Here is a 22,189-nt window from a genome sequence, read left to right as displayed (position 1 = left end):
GCTTGGTGCATTTTGGTCTGAATGGTTTGTAAATGCCCCTTGGGACATGGGGATTCTCACAAATTATTCCACCAACATGAGCGATTTTATCATCTCTGCCATCTCTTCTCTTTAGACGTCAGGAATCTTTTATCCATTCCTGGAGCAGAGAACTAAGTAACTTCCTCAAGTGCATGTTGATCCTCCATAAGTTCTGCCAGTATCAACGAGGCTCAGTATGTCTCATGAATGTCTTTTGAGCCTGGTATTCTCTACAGAAGTATCCATGCCTGTGTCCTTCATTGTAGCAGAACAACTCTCATCAATGTGTTCACATCTCTCCTCAATCCTTGCAGCCAGCTTTTCTGCATGCTTCTCTTGGTGTCTCCCATAAAGTCGAATTCTACAGGACTGGGCATGTCTGAAAGTTCCTTGGAACCTAACCAGTATGCTGATGACTGGCAGATGTTCCACTGTCAGCCCTTTCAGTTTCTGGAAACTGACCCATGAACTCAGGCCTTTGGGCAGCAGCAGTATCTCGAACTTACCCAGCTTCCCGAACTAAAGACCTAAGACAACCTCCACAGAGGGCGGCAGCCCCTACATCACTCTGATCCACCCACAGAATTCTGCCCAGTTACCTTGGGCCCACCAGCCACAACAAGCTGCACGGTACACACCAACATTCCACCTGGATTCGAACAGGTACCTGCCATCCCCAATGGTTGCTGCAACTTGTCAGTGTTTGGGAGGGGCTGCATCAGACGAGAGGTTCCTAAGGTAAATGTGAATCTCTCCAGTAGCATCCCATGGTCCTTTTTTCTTCCTTCGTTCCTTTTGTTGTCATCCCTATACACAGTACAAATGGATGGAAGTGTGTCCATTTGTAGTTTATGGTTTCACACGTCTTTAAACTTTCTAACTGTTAACAGTACAAAAAGACCCACTAAAGGAATCTTATGTTTTTGTAATATCCATTCACCCAGAATACATATTCATCTGTTGCTTTTCTGCTGAAACTCCCACACTCTCAGAACATGTATCCATTTTTTTCATGGGGGCTGAAATTCCTAGCAATGAAACAATCCCAATGTGCACTTTACTGTCTGACTCTTTTGCTCTTAGTACAGTTCTGCAGAGCTATTTTCCTTTGTTTTATGCTTATGCCATTTCTTCTGTATGTAGGGTAGTATATGCCATTCATTCATCATGTTGAAAGACTTCTAAATCTATACCACGGACTAGGAATCCATTTTAATCAAAATAGAGATTTGGGTTAGGTCACAATGTGCTATTATGAATCAAAATTTATGAATATTAATGCACGCATCTGTTTTCTGAATACAAGTCTTTTGAGTACATTCATGCCACAACACTTGTTCGATGCGTAATGAATGATCCTTGACATTACTTTGAGTATTTTGATTTGATTTATCATGGTTCCTTTGGATAAATGTCTGCCAACCGTACTCTTTTGATGTTTGTTTCCTTGTTTGATTGTTTGTTTGCTTGTTCTTTGTTTTGCAAACTCATTAGGCCATGCATTTCTCCGTTTGCTTCAAATAGAGTCATATATGCTGATTAACTTAGTATAGTGCTGAAAATCACCTATGTTTTCCTGCTTCTCTCTCCCATCTTTAGGATTTTGATGTCCTCCTTGCCTTCTTCTTGTTTATTCTTTGAAATTCATTGCTCTAATTGCATTTCCAATAATGATATTCTTATATCCAATTCATCTTGCTACTTTTCTCTTCTGTTTAGAATTCTCATTCCTTATTTTAATATAAGTTTTGAACTGCTGTAGTCTTTTAAGTTTTGCTGGTCTGTGAAATTCTCTAGCTCTGCAGTTATTAGAAATGGTAGTCTTGTGCCATAGGCTACCCTAGATTGCAGTTTTTACTCATTCAGGATTTGGTCTAAGTCCTGGCACTCCTTCCTGTCCTGCAATATTTCTGTCCAGATATCAGCTGAAACCCATCTGGAATTTCTGTTGTGATTAAGTTGCTTTCCTCTAGGTGCATTTTAAATCAGTGGGTTGATCATGAACTTTGTTGATTTGAATTATACAGCTGCTTGTAGGTGTATTGGGATTCCACCTCCTTTGGATGCTTTTTAAAACGTGAATCTTATAGATGATTGTTTCTTGGCTTTCAGCAAGGTTCTGTCTAATTTTTCTACAAATAAGTTTTGAGACTTTTTTTTTTTAACACTTGTTTTTACATCTGGGACTCTCATGAATCCTACTCTTTCATGTTTGGCTTACCACGGGATTCACCAGCAATGTTTGCATTTGTTTTTACTTGCATCTCTTTGTCATTCTCTGATTGAGGGATTTCAGTTTCCCTGTCTTCACAGTCATTCAGGAGTCCCTATGCAGTATCTAGTCTGTTTAGGACTGAGTTTAGCCCTGGTTCTATATCATCAATTGAGTTTTCTGATATTATTTGGCTAGTTTTGAGAGTTTCTCTTCCCCTTTTCTGGTATTTTGCCTTTTGTGATTCTGAGACACTGTTTTTCTTCAGTGTTTTCCTCACCTCAGTTTCCAACACCTACTCTGGTGGCGTTTTGCAGTCTAGTTCTCTGAAAGCTTATTTTTTGGGCCTTCAATCTCTTTGAAACTGAAAATTGTACTTCCTGTTTCTTTTACTCTACTTCTTTATCTCTATTGGACAGGTACTCTCAGGTATCAAATGTAGACTTATTGGGCTTTATTAAGTGAAATGTTTAGACACTTCTCTGTACACAAAACCATGATAATTCTGTAAGAACAATTTTTTATAGACTTTGATGCCATGTCCTTTTGCTGTGTGTGTTGTCTGGTATATCTCTAATTGCTGGTGTTGCCTTTGATGTTTTGAACACCACTTATTTTTTTCCATCAGTATAACCTCAGTTTTATTACGCTTAAATCACAGTTCTGAAAGTATACGGGTCACTTCCTCTTGTGGAAACGAGGCTTCTAAAGGTTTTCAGCTTTGCAGGCTGCTCTATGTCATTTTGGAGTGTTTCCAAAACAGCATAACGACAGTGCGCTTATGCTTTATATTGCCATGGGAATGTCCCAATATTACTAGTTCTTCCCAGAGCTTCTCTGTCTACAGAAACACATTGGAAAGATATCTAAGGATGTCATGCATCAGGGTCTGCTGTAATGATCCCACAGCCCCACCTATGTGTCCTCAGTGCCGTACCATGTCAGTGACTTCTAAAATGTAGCATCTGCATTTGGGAGATAATTAGGAAGGAAATGCTTCATCTTCTCATGCTGTAGGCTTTGATCAGTCTTCTTTGTTCTCTCATCCTTGTGGCAAGGGACCATGAAGGCAACGTCAGGGCTGTTTCACCTCCTCTGCCTCAAACCAAACAATAATCCCAGTGCAGGCTATGAATGTAGCAGATCTTAAAGCTTTTGATACTTATTTCAAACCCCAGACCCCCTGGATCACTCAGACCAGATGCATGATATCTCTGATTGAGCCCTACACGTGCTCTATTGGCAATATGCCAAATTGGTCCCTGGTACTGCAGCTGCAGTGGATGTGGCCATGGGACATTTTGATAAACTAAACCTCGTGCCCCAGTCTGGTTGCATTCTCATTGGTGTCACAGGTCGGTTTGCTCTCTTGATAGGACCCAACAAAATCCACAACGCACTCCAGATCCCTGAGACTCAGCGTGTGCCATCATCCATAGCCCTATCCCTCATTTTCTGCAGCCTCTGCCAGCTCAAATTTGGCAGCTCAGGTCTTGGTCTCAGAATCAATTCTGGGAATATTTTGTGCTGATTTATTTGAGTTCTGTCAGCTAAGCATCTGCTGTGCACTCTTCTAACACTCAGCACATCACTTTCCATCCCATGTATCCTGTCCACTTGAGAGTGTGCATCCAAGGAAAACAGAATTTCACCTTTGCTGCTCCATTACCAGAGGTCAGGTCCTGCACTGATTTCCATTCTCTACTTTGCCTTCTCCTCCTTCCAGGTTTTCTGAGGCCTCAATCTGTCTTTGGAAGTAAGAGACCAAGCTTAGGCTTGTGTCCTGAGCCAAGGGCTTTGTGAGTGGATGTTTACCTTGCTGTGTACATGGGAGCGAACGAGCGTAGTTTGCACTGGTACCCTGCCAACTGGGCATCGATAAATCAAAATTTTCCAGAGATAACTCACATAAATGTGATCCTTGTTTAGCTCTTTTTTCTATGCAGACATGGTGGGAGGGTATGTCCGAAGACTCCAATTTTGACATTGTGTTGATAACTCAGTGGCAGTCTTTCAAAGGTTAATAGAATTGATTTACATATTTTGGGATTTATGTGAAAATGAAGTTAGTTTTTGAAACATACAAAATCTACCTTGAAGCCAGACTTGTGAAATTCTTGTAAAATTTTGTCATCCCTAAGGAAAAAATATACAGATAGAATGTAAAATAGCAGTCCAAAATGATTAAGGGGACATGTCAACTCTTTACTGTTGATACCTCCAACACTAGGAGGAAACATGAAATAACTATTGAAAAAATGATATAACCCCAAACCTGGGTTTCCGTGTTGCATGTGGTGCCCTTTCCTCCCAATGACACATACTGCCCAAAGTTGGCATTTCAAGGGGTAACATTCCTCTCTAGTAAAACACAAGACAAACCAAACAAAATATATACATGCATGCTTGGTTCCAAAAGAACCTAGAGGCATTATAGCTATGAGAAAACTGTTGCAGCTTTGCTAGGCTATTGGGAGCTAGGTGTTCTTCTATCAGTGGTGAGAATGCTTAATTGTCCGATCATGTTGGGTAAAGCAATTATCAAAACCAAGTCTGCACCCCCATGATATAGTGCTTGACTGATGGGAAAAAACCGTTCACATAACGTGTGTCCTTTAATGTCTATGGCGAATTTTACAGTTCAGTTCACTAAATGACTTATAATATTTACCTATACGGTCTTGAAAATCTGAGGCCTAATACATTTCAAGTTCAGTCAAAGATTCCCCTCACTTACCACACTCCATCACCCCAAAGAAGACATAACCCAAGCATTTGCTGAATGTAGGGGAAGGTCATCATTCCTTCCTGTGAGCTAATTATTCAATTCCTACCTATTTTATTCGAGAGTATTTGACCTTTGAGGAGTTCACTGTTGTGCACAGAGTGTGAATATGGAGGAACTCTGATTCTGGGAGGGGCTTGCTCTTCTCCTACTGGCTTCATTGCAGCTCATGTGGTGATCCTTTGAAATGGATGCCTGAGTGGAGGGGAGGGAAGAGAAAGTGCTTCATAGCTAGGCCCAACCCTGGGAAAAGGCTTACCTGGGCTTGGTGCATTGTGGTCTGAATGGTTTGTAAATTCCCCTTCGGACATGTGGATTCTCACGACTTATTCCACCAACATGAGCGATTTTACCATCTCTGCCTTCTCTTCTCTTTTAGACGTCAGGAATCTTGGACCCGTTCTTGGAGCAGAGAATTGAGTACCTTCCTCAAGTGCACGTAGGTGTTCCACAGGTTTCTGCCATTATCAGCGAGGCTCAATATATCTCGTGATTGTCTTTCTTGCCTTGGATTCTCTGCAGAAGTCTCCATGCCAGTATTCTCAATTGTAGGAGAACAACCATCATCAATGTGTTCGCATCTCTCTTCAATCCGTGCAGCCAAATTTTCTGCCAGCTTCTCTTCGTGTCTCCCATAAAGTCGACTTCTACAGGACTGGGCATGTCTAAAAGTACCTCAGAGCCTCATCAGTAAGCTGATGACAGGCAGATCTTCCACTGTCTGACTTTTCAATTTCTAGAAACTGACCCATGATCTCAGGCCACTGGGCAGCAACAGTATCTCGAACTTACAATGCTTCCTAAACAATAGACTTAAGCCAAGCTCCACAGAGTGTGGCAACCCCACCATGACACTGATCCACCCACCGAGCTCTGCCAAGTTACCTTGGATCCACCAGCTCATAACAAGCCTCATAGAACAAACCAACATTCCACCTGGAATCTAACCAGTAACTGTCATCCTCAATTGTTGCTGCATTTTTGCAGTGTTGGTGAAGGGGCTGCATCAGATGACAGGTACTTAAGGTAAAAGTGATTCTCTCCATTAGCGTCCCATGATCCTTTTTTTCCTACCCTCTTTCCTTTAGTTCAGTTCTCTAAACACAGTACAAATGGAGGGAAGTGTGTCCATGATAAGTTTATGGTTTCATCCATCTTAAAACTTTCTAACAGTTAACAGTACAAAAAGACCTACTAAAGGAAACATATGTTTGTGTAATATCCATTCACCCATAATATATATCTGTCTGTTGATTTTCTGCTGAAAGACCCACAGTCTCAGAACATGGATCCATTTATTTCATGGGGGCTGAATATCCAAGAAATGAAAACATTCCCAAAGTACACTTCACTGTCTGTCTGTCTTACTCTTAGAACAGTTTTGTAGAGCTGATTTTCTTTGTTATAGACGTATGCCATTTAATCTCTTCGTAGTGTGGAATATGCCATTCAATCTTCATCTTGGAAGACTTTTAAGAATATATCACGGAGTATGAATCCATTATATTCAATATAGGCATTTGGGTTAGGTCACTATGTGCTCTTATGAATCAATATTTATGAATATTAATGCACGCATCTGTTTTCTGAATACAGGTATGTTGAGTACATGCAAGCACTGATACTGGGTCGATGCGTGCTGAATGACCCTTGATATCACTTTGCATATTATCTTTTGAATTATCACGGTTCCTGTGGATATTATCAGCCAACCATACTCTTTTGGTGTTTGTTTGTTTGTTTGATTGCTTGTTCTTAGATTTGCAAACACATTCTGCCTTGCATCTCTCTGTTTGCTTTAAACAGAGAGTCATATAAGATGATTCACTTATTATAGGGCTGAAAATCCCCTATGTTTTCCTGCTTCCCTCTCCCATCTTTAGGGTTTTGATGTCCTCCTTGCCTTCTTCTTGTTAATTGTCTGCAACTCATGGCTCTTCTTGCATTTCCAATGATGGTTTTCTTATTTCCATTTCGTCTAGCTTCTTTTCTATTCAGGGTAGTATTCTGAATCTTTCTTTTAGGAAAAGTTTCAAACTGCCGAATTCTTTAAAGTTTCCAGGTATCTGAAATTCTCTAGCTCTGCCGTTATTAGAAATGGCGGTCTTGTTGCATAAGCTACCCTAGATTGCAGCTGTTTCTCATTCACGATTTCATCTAAGTCCTGGCACTCCTTCTTATCCTGCAATATTTCTCCCGAGATATAAGCGGAAACCCCTCTGGAGGTTCTGTTGTGACTTAGTTGCTTCCTTCTAGGTGCATTGGTAATCACTGTGTTGATCATGAACTTTGTTGATTTGAATGATAATACAGCTGCTTGTAGGTCTATTGGGATTCCACATAATTTGGATGCTGTTTGCTTACTTTTTTTGTATAGATGATTGCTTCTTCATTTTCAGCAATTTTCTGTCTGATTTTTTTCCAAATATCTTTTCAGACTGAATAACCTTTTCTTGCTTTTAACTCTGGAACTTTTATGAATCCTATTCTTTCATGCTTTGTCTTAACCCAGGATTCAACAGCAATGTTTGCGTTGGTTTTCCTTTGCATTTCTATGTCATTTTCTGATCGAGGGATTTCAGTTCCCCTGTGTTCACAGTCATTCACGAGTCCCTCTGCATTATCTAGTCTGCTTAGGACTGACTTTAGCCCTGCTATTATCTCATCCATTGAGTTTGCTGATTTTATTTTGCTCGTCTTTAGAGGGTCTCTTCCCCTTTTCTGGAATTCTGACTTTTGTGATTCTGAGACACTGTTGTTCTTCAGTGTTTCTATCACCTCCATTTTAAATAAATGTCTGATAGTGTTTCACAGTCTAGTTGTTTGAAAGCTTTTTTTTGAGCCTTCAACCTCTTTGGAACTAAAAATGTTACTTCCTGTTTCTTTTACTATACTTCTTTATCTCTACTGGTCAGTTAATTTCAAGTATCTAATGTAGACTTGTAGGGCTTTTTAAGTGAAAGTTTAAGTCTCTTGTGTGTACAAAGTTCCATGATATTTGTGTGAGGACAATTTTTCCTACACATTGATGCCATGTCATTTTCCTATGTGTGTTGTCTTGTATATATCTAAATGCTGGTGATGCCTTTGCTGTGATGAACACAGCATACCCTTTTCGTTTCGTATAACCTCAATTTACTACACTTATGTCACTGTACTGAAAGTTCACAGGACTGTTTCTCTTGTGGAAATGAAGCATGTAAGGCTTTTCAGCTCTGCAAGCTGTTGAATGTCATTTTGGAGTGTTTCAAAAACAGCATCATGACTGTGAGCTTGTCCTTTCTATTTCTATGGGAATGTACCAATGTTATGAGTTCGTTCCAGAGCTTCTCTGTCTACAGAAAAACCTGTGGAAACATATCTAAAGATGTCATGCATCAGGACCTGCAGTCATTATCACAGTGCCCCAGCTAGATATCCTCCCTGAAGTACACTGTCAGTACCATTCAAAATGTAGCATTAACATTTGGTAGATAATGGTGAATGAAATGCTTCATCTTCTCACGTTGTGAACCTAGACCACTGTTCTTTGTTCTCTCATCCTTGTGGCTTTGGACCATGAAGGCAACCACAGTGCTGTCCCGCATCCTTTGCCTCATAACAAACCGTAATCCCAGTCCAGTCTATCAGTGTAGCAGATCCTGAGGCTTTGGAAACTGATTTCTACACCAAGGCCCCCTGGATCCCTCAGACCTGATGCTTGATGTCTCTAGTTAGACACCACACATGCTCTATTGGCAAAATTCCAAATTGGACCCTGGGCCTGCAGATGCAGTGGATGTGGCCATGGGACCTTTCGAGAAACTCAACCTCATGCACCTGGTTTGTTGCTTTTTCATTGAGGTCCCAGGTCTGTTTCCTCTCTGGATAAGGCCAACCACAATCCACAAGACACTCCAGTTCCCTGATACTCAGCGTGTGCCATCACCCATAGCCCTATCCCTCATTGTTCGTAGCCAAACCGAGCCCAAATTTGGCAGCACTGATGTTGGTCTCAGAATCAATTGTGGGGATATTTTGTGCTGATTTCTTTGAGTTCTGTCAGCCAAGCATCTGCTGTGCACTCTACTAACACTCAGCGCATCTCTTTCAATCCCATGCATCCTGTCTGCTTGAGAGTGTGCGTCCAACTAAAACAGGGTTTCACCTTTGCTGCTCCATCAGCAAAGGTCAGGTCCTGCACTGATTTCCATTCTCTACAAAGCCTTTTTCACTTTCCAGTTTTTCTGAGGCCTCATTCTGTCTTTGGAAGTAAGAGACCACTCTTTGTTAAGTGTACTGGACCACGGGGTGTGTGAGTGGATGTTTATCTTGCTGTGTACATGGGAGCGAGTGGGCGTTGTTTGCACAGGTACTCTGCCAATTGGCTATGAATAAATCAACACTTTCCATATATAACACACAGAAATGTGATTCTTGTTTATCTCTTTTTCTATAAAGCCATGGTGGGAGGGATTCTCCAAAGAATCCAGTTTTGACATTGTGTTGATACCTCAGTTGCGGTCTTTCAAAATGTTAATAGAATTGATGTACAAATTGGGGATTTATATGAAAATGAAGTTAGTTTTTGAAACATACTAAATCTACCTACAAGCCAGACTTGTCAAATTCAGGTAACATTTTGTCAGCTCTAAGAGAAACATAGACAGATAGAATGTAAAATAGCAGTCCAAAATGATGAAGGTTTCATGTCAACTGTTTACTGTTGATGTCTGCAATACAAACAGGAACCATGAAATAAATATTAGAACCATGAAATAACCCCAACCCAGTGTTTCCATTTTGCATGTGGTGCCCTTTCTCCCAGTGACTCATACTGGCCAATGTTGTCATTTCAATGGGTAACATTTCTCTCTAGGAAAACACAAGGCAACCCAAACCACTTATTTAAATATAGGTTTGGTTCCAAAACACCTAGAGGCATTATAGCTATGAGAAAACTGCTGCAGCTTTGCTAGACTATTGAGAAACAGGTTCTCTTTTATCAACGATGAGAAAGGTAAATCATCTGACCGTGTTGGGTAAAGCAATTTAAGCCAACTAAGTGGGCACCCCCTGATATACTGCACCCGGGACTTGAACGAAGGGAAAAGACGGTCCACATAACTTCTGTCCTTATATGTATATGGCGACTTTTACACTTCTGTTCACTAACTGACTTATAATACTTACCTATACTGTCTTGAAAAGCTGAGGAGAAATACGTATTCAAGTTCAGTCAAGTAATCCCCTCGCTTACCAAACTCTCTTCACCCAAATAAGACGTAACCCCAGCACTTGCTAAATCAAGGGGTAGATAATCATTTCTTTGTGTGAGCTATATATTGAAACCCTATATATTTTGTTAGAGAGTATTTGACCTTTGAGGAGTTCAGTGTTGTGCACAGAGTGTGAAGTTGGAGGAACTCTGGTTCTAGGAGGGGCTTGCTATTCTCCTTCTGGCTGCATTGCAGCTCAGGGTCTGATCCTTTGAAATGGATGCCTGAGTGGAGGGGAGGGAAGAGCAATTGCTTGATAGCTAAGCCCAAACTTGGGAAAACGTTTATCAGGGCTTCATGCTCTGTGGTCTTTGAGATTTGTAAATGCCCCTTGGGATGTGTGGATTCTCATGACCTCTTCCAGGAACATGAACAGTTTTATCATCTTTGCCATCTCTTCTCTTTTAGACGTCAGGAGCCTTGGGCCACTTCTTAGAGCAGAGAATTTAGTACATTCCTCAAATACACGTTGACTCTCCACAGTTTTATGCTAGTATCAGCGAGTCTCAATATGTCTTATGAATGACTTTCGAACCTGGTATTCTCTAAAGTAGTCTCCATGAGAGTATACTCAATTGTAGCAGAACAACTCTCATCAATGTGTTCACATCTCTCCTCAATCCGTGCAGCCAGCCTTTCTGCCAGCTTCTCTTCGTGTCTCCCATAAAGTCGACTTCTACAGGACTGGGTAAGTCTGAAAGTACATCAGAGCCTCACCAGTAAGCTGATGACAAGCAGATCTTCCACTGCCTGCCTTTTAGTTTCTAGGAAATGACCCGTGATCTCAGGCCATTGGGCAGCATCAGTATATCGAAATAACACATCTTCCTGAAGAATACACCTAAGCCAAGCTCCACAGAGGGCAGCAGCCCCTCCATGACACTGATTCACCCACAGAGCTCTGCCCAGTTACCTTGGATCCACCAGCCTCAACAAGCCTCGTGGAACACACAACAATTCCACCTGGATTCAAACCGGTAACTGCCATCCACAATGGTTGCTGCATCTTAACAGTGTTGTTGGAGGGGCTGCATCAGATGAGAGGTTCCTAAAGTAAATGTGATTCTCTACATTAGCGTCCCATTGTCCTTTATTTCCTACCCTGTTTCCTTTAGTTCAGAACTCTAAACACAATACAAATGAAGGGAAGTTTGTCCATGATAAGTTTATGGTTTCACCCGTCTTTAAACTTTCTAACAGTAAACAGTACAAAAAGGCCCACTATAGGAAAAATATGTTTGTGTAATATCCATTCACCCATAATACATATCTGTCTGTTGATTTTCCGCTGAAAGACCCACAATCTCAGGACATGGATCCATTTGTTTCATGGGGGCTGAAATTCCTAGAAATGAAACCAATCCCAAACTGCAATTTACTGTCTGTCTCTCTTACTGTTACTACAGTTTTGTAGAGCTACTTTTCTTTGTTATAAGTGTATGCCATTTATTCTCTTCGTAGGGTTGAATATGCCATTCATTCATCCTTTTGGAAGACTTGTATGGCTGTATCACGGACTATGAATCAATTTTATTCAAAATATGCATTTGGGTTAGGTCACGATGTGCTCTTATGAATCAATATTTATGAATATTAATCCACGCATCTGTTTTCTGAATACAAGTGTGTTGAGTTCATGCAAGCAGCGATATTTCGTCGATGCGTGCTGAATGATCCTTGACATCACTTTGCATATTTTCTTTTGAATTATCATGACCCTGTGGACATATATCAGCCAACCGTACTCTTTTGGTGTTTGTTGTTTGTTTGATTATTTGTTTGTTTGCTTTTTCTTTGCTTTGCAAACACATTCGGTCATGCATCTCTCTGTTTGCTTCAAACAGAGAGTCATATAAGTTGATTTACTTAGTATTTTGCTGAATATCCCCTATGTTTCCTGCTTCCCTCTCCCATCTTTAGGTTATTGATGTCCTCCTTGCCTTCTTCTAGTTAATTCTCTGCAACTTATTGCTCTTCTTGCATTTCCAATGATGGTTTTCTTATTTCCATTTATTCTTGCTTCTTTCCTCTACAGAGTAGAATTCACAATATTTCTTTAAGATAAGTATCGAAATGCTGAATTCTTTTAAGATTTTCCAGTCTGTGAAATTCTCTAGTTCTGCCGTTATTAGAAATGGTGGTCTTGTGGCATAGGCTACCCTAGATTGCAGATTTTTATCTTTCAGGATTTCGTCCAAGTCCTGGCAGTCGTTCATGTCCTGCAAAATTTCTGCCGAGATATAAGCTGGAACCACTCTTACGGTTCTGCTGTGACTTAGTTGCTTTCCTCTAGGTGCAATGAAAATCACTGGGTTGATCATGAACTTTGATGATTAGAATGATAATACAGCTGCTTGTAAGTCTATGGGGATTCCACATAATTTGGACACTATTTGCTTCCTTTTTCTGTATGGATGATTGTTTCTTAGCTTTCAGCAAATTTCAGTCTGATTATTCTCCAAATATCTTATCTGTCTTTTGTTTTATATCATGCTGTTCCCTCTGGGACTCTTATGAAACTTATTTTTTCATGCTTTGTCTTACCCCAGGATTCAACAGCAGTATATGCATTGGTTATGCCTTGCATTTCTATGTCATCTTCTGATAGAGGGATTTCAGTTCCCCTGTTTTCACAGTCATCCACGAGTCCCTCTGCATTATCTAGTCTGATTAGGACAGAATTTAGCCCTGGTAATATCTCATCCATTGAGATTTCTGATTTTATTTTCTCGTCCTTAGAGGTTCTCTTCCCCTTTTCTAGAGATCTGCCTTTTGTGATTCTGAGACACTCTTCTTCTTCAGTGTTTCTCTCCCCTCCATTTTCAATACCTGCTCTGATAGTGTTTCATGGTCTAGTTGTTTGAAAGCTTTTCTTTGGGCCTTCAATCCCTTTGGAACTGAAAATGGTACTTCCTGTTTCTTTTACTATACTACTTTATCCCTATTGGTCAAGTAATATCAGATATATAATGTAGAATTATAGGGCTTTTTAAGTGTAAGTTTAGTCTGTTCTGTACGCAATTCCATGATATTTGTGTGAGGACAATTTTTCCTACACATTGATGCCATGTCGTTTTCCTGTGTGTGTTGTCATGTATATCTCTATTTCCTGGTGATGCCTTTGTTGTGATGAACAAAACATACTCTTCTCGTTTAGTATAACGTCATTTTTACTACACTTATGTCACTGATCTGAAAGTGCACAGGACCCTTCCTCCTGTGGAAATGAAGCATGTAAAGGTTTTGAGCTTTGCAGGCTCTTTAATGTCATTTTTTTGTGTTTCAAAAACAACATCGTGACAGTGAGCTTGTCCTTTCTATTTCCATGGGAATTTCCCAATGTAACGAGTTCTTTCCAGAGATTCTCTATCTACAGAAAAAACTGTGGAAACATATCTAAGGATGTCATGCATCAGGGCCTGCTGCCATTTTCACGCAGCCCCAGCTAGGTGTCCTCGGTGCCGTAACCTTTCAGTGCCATTCAAAATGTAGCATCTGCTTTTGGGAGATAATGATGAAGGAAATTCTTCATCTTCTCATGCTGTGTACCTAGACCAGTGTTCTTTGTTCTCTCATCCTTGTGGCTAGGGACCACGAAGGCAAACACAGAGCTTTCCTGCATAATCTGCCTCATACCAAACGTAATCCCAGTCCAGGCTATAAATGTAGCAGATCCTAAGCCTTTGGAAAATGATTTCAACCACAAGGCCCCCTGGATCACTCAGACCATATGCATGATACCTCTGATTAAGCCCCACATGTGCTCTATTGGCAAAACACCAAATTGGTCCCTAGGCTTGCAGATGCAGTGTATGTGGCCATGGGACATTTCGAGAAACTCAACCTCATGCACCAGGATTGTAGCATATTCATTGGGGTCCCAAGTTAGTTTCCATTCTGGATAGCGCCAACCACAATCCACAACACACTCCAGATCCCTGAGGTTCAGCGTGTGCCATCATCCATTTCCCTATTCCTCATTGTTCGCAGCCACTGTGAACCCACATTTGGCAGCACCGATCTTGGTCTCAGAATCAATTGTGGCGATGTTTTTTGCTGATTTCTTTGAGTTCTGTCAGCCAAGCATCTGCTGTGCACTCTTCTAGCACTCAGCACATCACTTTCAATCCCATGCATTCTGTTCGCTTGAGAGTGTGCTTCCAAGTAAAACAGGGTTTCACCTTTGCTTCTCCATCAACAGAGATCAGGTCCTGCACTGATTTCCATTGTCTAATTTGACTTCTCCCACTTCCATGTATTCTGAGGCCTCATTCTGTCTTTGGATGTAAGAGATCACTCTTTGGCAAGTGTCCTGGACCATGGACTGGGTGAGTGGATGTTTATCTTGCTGTGTAGATGGGAGCGAGTGAGCGTATGTTGCACTGGTACCCTGACAACTGGGCATCGATAAATCAACACTTTCCATATATAACTCACAGAAATGTTATTCTTGTTATCTCTTTCTGCTATATGGCCATGGTGGGAGGGTTTGTCCGAAGACTCCAGTTTTGACAATGTGTTGATACCTCAATTGTGGTCTTTCAAAAATTTAGTAGAATTGATTTACATACTTGGGGAATTACATGAGTATAAAGATAGATTTTGAAACATACTAAATCTGCCTACAAGTCAGACTTGTCAAGTTAAGGTATCATTTTTTCAGCACTAAGGGAAAAGAAGACAGATAGAATGAAAAAAGCAGTCCAAAATAATGAAGGTGACAGGTCAATGGTTAAATTTTGATGCCTCCAACACAAACAGGAAGCATGAAATAAATTTTGGTCCCATGAAATAACCCCCACAAAATGTTTCCCATTTGCATGTATTGCCCTTTCCTCCCAGTGACTCACACTGGCCAATGTTGTCATTTCAAGTGGTAACATTTCTCTGTAGGAAGACAGAAGGTGACCCAAACCACATATTTATATATAGGCTTGGATCCAAAAGAACCTAGAGGCATTATAGCTATGAGAAAACTGCTGCAGCTTTGATAGGCTATTGAGAACCAGGTCCCCTATTATCAACGATGAGAATGCTTAAGCTTCCGATCATGTTGGGTAAAGTAATTAAACACAACCATGTCTGCACCCACGTGATATACTGCACCAGGGGCTTCAATGAAGGAAAAGACCGTCCACATATCATGTGTCCTTACATGTCTATGGCGAATTTTACACTTCAGTTCACAAACTGACTTATAATAATACATAAACTGTATTGAAAAACTGAGGACACATACATATACAAGTTCAGTCAAAGATTCCCCTCACTTACCACACTCACTTCACCAAAAAGAAGATGTAACCCAACATTTGCTGAATCTAGGGGAAGGTCATCATTTCTTTGTGTGAGTTAATATTCAATTCCTATCTATTTTAGTCGGGAGTATTTGAACATTGAGGTGTACAGTGTTGTGCACAGAGAGTAAAGTTGTAGGAACACTGATTCTAGGAGGGGCTTGCTATACTCCTACTGGCTTCAAAGCAACTCAGGTGCTGATCCTTTGAAGTGGATGCCTGAGTGTAGGGGAGGGAAGAGCAAGTGCTTGATAGCTAGGCCCAACCCTGGGAAAAGGCTTACCAGGGATTCATGCTCTGAGGTCTGAGTGATTTGTAAATGCCCCTTGGGATGTATGGATTCTCATGACCTCTTAAAAGAACAAGAGGCGTTTTATCAACTCTGCCATCTCTTCTCTATTAGACGTCAGGATTCTTGGACCAGTTCTTGTAGCAGAGAATTGAGTATCTTCCACAAGTGCACGTTGATCCTCCACAGGTTTCTGCCAGTATCAGCGAGGCTCAATATGTCTCATGAATGTCTTTCAAGCCTGGTATTCTCTACAGAAGTCTCCATGCCAGTATTCTCCATTGTAGCAGAAGAACACTCATCAATGTGTTCACATCTCTCCTCAATCCGTGCACTAATCCTTCTGCCAGCTTTTCTTCGTGTCTCCCATAAAGTCGACTTCTGCAGGACTGGGCAAGTCTGAAAGTCCCTCGGAGCCTCACCAGTAAGCTGATGACAGGCAGATCTTCACTGTCTGCCGTTTCAGTTTCTAGAAACTGACCCGTGATCTCAGGTCATTGGGCAGCATCAGTATCTCGAAATTACACAGCTTCCTGAAAAATAGACCTAAGCCAAGCTCCACATAGGGCGGCAGCCCCTCCATGACACTGATCCACCCACAGAGCTCTGCCCAGTTAACTTGGATCCAACAGCTACACCAAGACTCGCGGAACACACTGACATTCCACCTGGAATCCAACAGGTAACTGCCATCCCCAAAGGTTGTTGCATCTTGTCAGTGTTGCGGGAGGGACTGCATCAGAAGAGAGTTTCCTAAGGTAAATGTGATTCTCTCCATTAGCATCCCATGGTCCCGTTTTTCCTACCCTCTTTCCTTTAGTTCAGATCTCTAAACACAGTACAAACGGAGGGAAGTGCGTCCATTGTAAGTATATTATTTCACCCGTCTTTAACCTTTCTAAAAGTTAACAGTTCACAAAGACCCCACTATAGGAATCTTAAGTTTGTGTAATAGCCATTCACCCAGAATACATATCTGTCTCTTGCTTTTTGGCTGAAACACCCACACTCTCAGATCATGGATTCATTTGATTCATGGGGGCTGAAATTCCTAGAAATGAAGCCCATCCTAATGTACACTTTAATGTTTGTCTCTTTTGTTCTTAGTACAGTTTTGTATAGCTACTTTTCTTTGTTATAGGCGTATGCCATTTATTCTTACGTAGGTTTGAATAGGCCATTCATTCATTCTGTTGGAAGTCTAGTAAATCTATATAATGGAATACGAAACAATGTTATTCAAAATAGGCATGTGGTTTAGGACACGATATGCTCTAATGAATCAACATTTTTGAATATTAATGCACGCATCTGTTTTCTGAATACAAGTGTTTTGAGTACATGCCAGCAGCGATAATGTATCGATGCGTGCTGAATGTTTCTTCACACCCGTTTGAGTATTTTCTTTTGAATTATCATGGTTTCTTTGGGTATATGTCAGCCAACCATACTATTTGGTGTTTGTTTGTTTGATTTTTTGTTTGTTTGCTTGTTCTTTGTTTTGCAAACACATTAGGCCATGCATCTCTCCGTTTGCAGCAGAGAGTCATATAAGCTGATTAACTTTATATAGTGCTGAAAATCACCTATGTTTACCTACTTCCCTCTCCCATCTTTAGGGTTTTAATGTCCTCCTTCCCTTCTTCTTGTTTATTCTCTGCAACTCTTTGCTCTTCTTGCATTTCCAATGATGTTTTTCTTATTTCAATTTCATTTTGCTACTTTTCTATTAAGGGTAAAATTCTCAATCTTTGCTTAATGATAAGGTTCGAGCTGCTGAATTGTTTTACGTTTTCCCGGTCTATGAAATTTTCTAGATCTGCCATTATCAGAAATGGCAGTCTTGTGGCATAGGCTACCCTAGAATGCAGATTTTCCTCATTCAGGTTTTGGTCTATGTCCTGGCACTCCTTCCTGTCCTGCAATATTTCTGTCGAGGTATAAGCTGAAACCCCTCTGGTCTTTCTGTTGTAACTAAGTTGATTTCCTCTAGGTGCATTTAAAATCACTGGGTTGATCATGAAATTTGATGATTTGAATAATACAGCTGCTTGTAGGTCTATAGGGATTCCACATAATTTGGATGCTGTTTGCTCCTGGTTTCATATAGATGATTGTTTCTTGGCTTTCAGCAAATTTCAGTCAGATTTTTCTCCAAATATCTTTTCTGAGGTTTTTTCTTTTTTTATACCCAGCTTTTCCTTCTGAGACTCTTATGAATCCTAGTCTTTCATGCTTTGTCTTACCCCAGGATTCAACAGCAATATTTGCATTGGTTTACACTAGCTTTTCTGTGTCATCTTCTGACAGAGGGATTTCTGTTCCCCTTTGATCACAGACATTCACGAGTCGCTCTGCATTATCTAGACTGCTCAGGACTGACTTTTAACCTGCTATTATCTTATACATTGAGTTTACTTATTTTATTTGGCTCATCTTAGAGGTTCTCTTCCCCTTTTCTGATATTCTGCCTTTTGTGATTCTGAGACACTGTTGTTCTTTATTGTTTCTCTCACTTCCATTTACAATAATTTCTCTAGTAATGTTTCAAAATCTAGTTGTTTGAAAGCTTTATTTTTGGCCTTCAATCTCTTTGGAACTGAAATTGTTACTTCCTGTTTCTTTTACTATATCTTTATCTCTATTAGTCAAGTACTATCAGGTATCTAATGCAGACTTGTAAGGCTTGGTTAAGTGAAGCTTTTAGTCTATTTGGTGTACCCAATCCCATGATATTTCCCTGAAGACAAATTTTCCTTGACATCGAAGCCATTTCGTTTTCCTGTGTGTGTTGTCTGGTATACCTCTATTTACTGGTGATACCTTTGTTGTGATGAACACACCATACGCGCGTCATTTAGAATAATCTCCTTTTTATTATGCTTATGTCACTTTTCTGAAAGTGCACAGGACCCTTCCTCTTGTGGAAATGGAGCATCTAAATGTTTTCAGCTCTGTAGGCCGTTGTATGTCATTTTGGAGTGTTTTCAAAACAGAATATTGTTAGTGCACTTGTCCTTTCTAGTTCTGTGGGAATGTCCCAATTTTACCAGTTCTTCCCAGAGCTTCTCTGTCTACAGAAAAACCTGTGGAAACATATCTAAGGATGTCATGCATCAGGGCCTGCTGCCATTATCCCACAACCCCACCAAGTTGTCCTCGGTGCCATACAATTTCAGTACTATCCAAAATGTAGCATCTGCATTTGGGAGGTAATGGTGAATGAAATGCTTCATCTTCTCACGCTGCGGACCTAGACAACTAATCTTTGTTCTCTCATCCTTGTGGCTTGGGACCACGAAGGCAAACACAGCGATGTCCCGCATCCTCTGCCTCATACCAAAACTTAATCCCAGTCCAAGCTAGGAAATTAGCTGATCCTAACACTTTGCAATCTGATTTCAACCCCAAGGACCCCTGGATCCCTCAGACCAGATGCATTATTTCTCTAAATGAGCCCCACTTGTGCTCTATTGGCAAAATATCAAATTGTTCCCTTGGCCTGCAGATGCAGTGAATGTGGCCATAGGACATTTCGATAAACTCAACTTTGCGCACAGGGTCGTTGCTTTCACATTGGGGTCCAAGGTCAGTTTCCTCTCTTGGTAGGGCAAACCACAATCCACAACACACTCCGGATCCCTGAGACACAGCGTGTGACATTATGGATAGCCCTATACCTCATTTTCCGCAGCCAATGCTAGCTCAAATTTGGCAGCTCGGATCTTGGTATCAGAATCAATTGTGGGGATATTTTGTGCTGATTTCTTTGAGTTCTGTCAGCCAAGTATTTGCTGGGCATGCTTCTAACACTCAGCACATCGCTTTCAATCCCATGTGTCCTTTCTGCTTGAGATTGTGTGTCCAAGTAAAACAGAGTTTCACCTTTGCTGCTCCATCACCAGACGTCAGGTACTGCACTGATTTCCATTCTCTACTTTGCCTTCTCCTCCTCCCAGGTTTTCTGATGCCTCATTCTCTCTTGGAACTAAGGGACCACTCTTCAGCATGTGTCCTGAACCAAGGGCTTTGTGAGTGGATGTTTATCTTGCTGTGTACATGGGAACGAGTGAGCATAGTTGGCACTGGTACCCTGCCAACTGGGCATCAAGAAATCAACACATTCCATATATAACTCACAGAAATGTGATTCTTGCTTATCTCTGTTTTCTATACAGCCATGGTGGGAGGGTTTTTTCGAAGACTACAGTTTTGACATTGTGTTAATACCTCAGTTGCAGTCTTTCAAAAGGTTAATAGAATTGATTTACATATTTTGGGATTTATATGAAAATGAAGTTAGATTTTGAAACATACTAAATCTAATTACAAGCCAGACTTGTGAAGTTCTTTTACAATTTTGTCAGGTCTAAAGGAAAAATAGACAGATAGAATGTACAGTAGCAGTCCAAAATGATGAAGGGGACAGGTCAAATCTTTACTGTTGATACCTACAACACCAACAGGAACCATGGAATAACTATTGGAACCATGAAATAACCCCCATCCTGGGTTTCCCTTCTGCATGTGCGGCACTTTCCGCCCAATGACACATACTGGCCAATGTGGTCATTTCAAGGGGAAACATTTCTCTCTAGGGAAACCCAATTAAACTAAAACACCATATTTATATGTATTCTTGGTTCCAAAACTCCTAGAGGCATTATAGCTATGAGAAAACTGCTGCAGTTTTGCTCTGCTTTTGAGAACCAGGTGCTCTTCTATCAACCATGGGAACAATCGGTTGATCATGTTGGGTAAAGTAGTTTAACCCAACAAATTATGCAACAACATGATATACTGCACCTGGGGCTTCAATGAAGTGAAAAGATGGTCCACATATCATGTGTCCTTACATGTCTATGGCGACTTTTACAGTTCACTTCACTAACTGACTTATAACTGTTACCTATACTGTCTAGAAAAACTGAGGCCTAATATATATCAAGTTCAGTCAGAGATTCCCCTCACTTACCACACTCCCTTCACACCAAGTTAGATGTAACCCCAGCATTTGCTGAAACTAGGCTAAGTTCATCATTTCTTTGTGTGAGCTATCTATTCTATTCCTATCTATTATAACCGACAGTATTTGATCTTTGAGGATTTAAGTGTTGTGCACAAAGTGTGAAGTTGGAGGAACACTGTACATAGGAGTGGCTTGCTTTTCTCCTACTGGCTTCATTGCAGCTCAAGTGCTGATCCTTTGAAATGGATGCCTGAGTGGAGGGGAGGAAAGAGCAATTTCTTGATATCTAGGCCCAACCCCGGGGAAAGCTTACCAGGGCCTCATGCTCTGTGGTCTGTGTGATTTTTAAATGCCCCTTGGGACGTGTGGATTCTCACAAACCCTTCCAAGAACATGAACGGTTTTATCATCCCTGCCATTTCTTCTCTTTTAGACGTCAGGAATCTTGGACCACTTCTTGGAGCAGAGAATTGAGTACCTTCCTCAAGTAAACGTTGACCCTCCACATGTTTCTGCTGGTATCAGTGAGGCTCAACATGACTCGTGAGTCTTTCAAGCCTGGTATTCTCTAAAGAAGTCTCCATGCCAGTATTCTCCATTGTAGCAGAACAACTCTCATCAATGTGTTCGCATCTCTCCTCAATCTGTGCAGCCAGGTTTTCTGCCAGCTTCTCTTCGTGTCTTCAATAAAGTCGACTTCTACAGCACTGGGCAAGTCTGAAATTACCTCACAGCCTCACCAGTATGCTGATGACAGGCAGATCTTCCACAGTCTGTCTTTTCAGTTTCTTGAAACTGACCCGTGATCTCAGTCCATTGGGAAGCAGCAGTATCTCGAACTTACAAATCTTTCCGAAAATTAGACCTAAGCCAAGCTCCACAGAGGGTGGCAGTCCCTTCATGACACTGATCCACCCACAGAGCTCTGTCCAGTTAACTTGGATCCACCAGCCACAACAAGCCTGGTTGAACACACCAATATTCCATCTGGAATGCAACCGGTAACTGCCATCCCCAATATTTGCTGCATCTTTCCAGTGTTGGGGGAGGGGCTGCATCAGACGAGAGATTCCTAAGATAAAAGTGATTCTCTCCAATAGCGTCCCATGGTCCTTTATTTCCTACCCTCTTTCCTTTAGTTCAGAACTCTATACACAGTACAAAATAGGGAAGTGTGTTCATGTTAATTTTATGGTTCCACACATCTTTAACTTTTCTCACAGTTAAAAGTACAAAAAGACCCCACTATAGGAATCTTATGTTTGTGTAATAGCCTTTCACCCAGAATACATATCCGTCTGTTGCTTTTCGGCTGAAACACCCACACTCCCAGAAAATGGATCCATTTGATTCATGGG

General features: G+C 41.0%; 1 long non-coding RNA gene across 2 annotated transcripts; it reads left to right on the top strand.

The window, feature by feature from the left end:
* The first annotated feature begins 13,241 nt into the window (after positions 1 to 13,241).
* LOC141577185 (uncharacterized) lies at positions 13,242 to 21,928 on the top strand. Of its 2 annotated transcripts, XR_012505885.1 has the most exons (3): positions 13,242 to 14,604; positions 15,977 to 16,544; positions 21,265 to 21,928. It is a non-coding gene; the product is annotated as an uncharacterized LOC141577185 (long non-coding RNA). The 2 variants fall into 2 exon arrangements; XR_012505884.1 differs by lacking the exon at positions 13,242 to 14,604 and having other exon boundaries at positions 14,967 to 16,544.
* Positions 21,929 to 22,189: the final 261 nt, after the last annotated feature.

The sequence above is a fragment of the Camelus bactrianus genome, chromosome 3 (assembly GCF_048773025.1).
Source record: "Camelus bactrianus isolate YW-2024 breed Bactrian camel chromosome 3, ASM4877302v1, whole genome shotgun sequence".
Classification (NCBI taxonomy): domain Eukaryota; kingdom Metazoa; phylum Chordata; class Mammalia; order Artiodactyla; family Camelidae; genus Camelus; species Camelus bactrianus.
This window is presented reverse-complemented; position numbering and strand designations above follow the sequence as displayed.